At 31.8% G+C, this 1283-nt stretch overlaps 1 pseudogene; it reads left to right on the top strand.

The window, feature by feature from the left end:
* The first annotated feature begins 348 nt into the window (after nt 1-348).
* LOC103256929 lies at nt 349-897 on the top strand (annotated as a pseudogene).
* Nucleotides 898-1283: the final 386 nt, after the last annotated feature.

The raw sequence follows: 1283 nt of genomic DNA on the forward strand, positions 1-1283 counted from the left end.
ACAAAAGTAGACAAGGAGTAAAATTATTACTTACAGACAAAATTATTTTAAACCTAAAAAATCAAAGTAACCAACTACAAAATCATTAGAAATAATAAGAGCATTCATTCATTAAGGTATACATTTAAGAAATACATTTTTCAAACTACAGAATCAGAAAGAGGTGCAGCTGCTGCTTCCATCTTGTCTCTGTAGGTGACTCTACCCAAGACCCATGATGCCAAGACTACTGTGAAGAGCAAAGAAGAGTTAGGCTTGAGTCCAAGTGAGCCAAGGACTTGTGTTCTTGCAGTCTCCCAGGCTCATCCCACCTGAAGAAACAAGGGATGGATCAGCTCCAAGTAAGAGCACAATATATTTTCAAAGTATGGCAAAGGTATAAAGGTTATTATAATGAAAGATAAAGATACCAAGAAGAGTAAAGGAATTGCATTTACTTTGTTTTTGGATAAAGACCCTGCATAAAACTGTACTAGGGTAATAAACAACTAACAGTGATTTGATTGAGTGACAAAAGTAAGCATTGCTACTGACAATGGAAGAGCAGCTGGGTTCATTTCAAGGCAAAAACACTTTGATAAAGCTAAGTGTTATGAATGTGGGAAAAGTGAATACTCAAGTTATACATGCCCTAAAAATAGCTTGGAGAAAATGAACCTCCAAAGCAGCAAGAAATAAGAAGAAAATTTCGGAAACTGAGAAAGTAGAAGAAAGTAAAGATGAAGGGCAAGATCCAGTTCTTAATGGGCTCAGTCAGGCCATAGTATTCTAGCAAGACAAAAATGAAGAAGAAAGTGGAAACCCAGTTCAGGGAGTCCCTCAGTGTCAGATGATTCAAGATGATCAAGAATAAAGAATAGCGCATATTTCAGTGATGAAGAAGAATTTATTGATTAAAATTATATTAATCCTGTAAATATCATTAAAATAAAAAAATCTTAAAGTACAAAGTTCAATCGGAGACTCAAGATTACTTTTAGAATTTGAGTATAAGAGCTCTTAATAAAATAGTTTTTTACTATAAAACAGATCATAGGGAGTTTAAAAATAATTTTAAAGTATCATGTTTCCATCTTGCCATTGCATAGTAATAAAAACTGAGATTTGTTAGTTATAATCTTGAAAAGAGCTAATTTTAATAAAAATAAGAAAACTTAATACTATCACAATAATGCTATTGTCATCCCAAAAAAAAATATTAAAAATATTAATTTAAGAAATTTATTATAAAAGCTTGATTCGTGTCTGACTGGTTTCATAAGGACTCTGGAAATAAATTTAAT

The sequence above is a fragment of the Carlito syrichta genome, unplaced genomic scaffold (assembly GCF_000164805.1).
Source record: "Carlito syrichta isolate Samal-C Ts95f unplaced genomic scaffold, Tarsius_syrichta-2.0.1 Scaffold298003, whole genome shotgun sequence".
Taxonomy (NCBI): domain Eukaryota; kingdom Metazoa; phylum Chordata; class Mammalia; order Primates; family Tarsiidae; genus Carlito; species Carlito syrichta.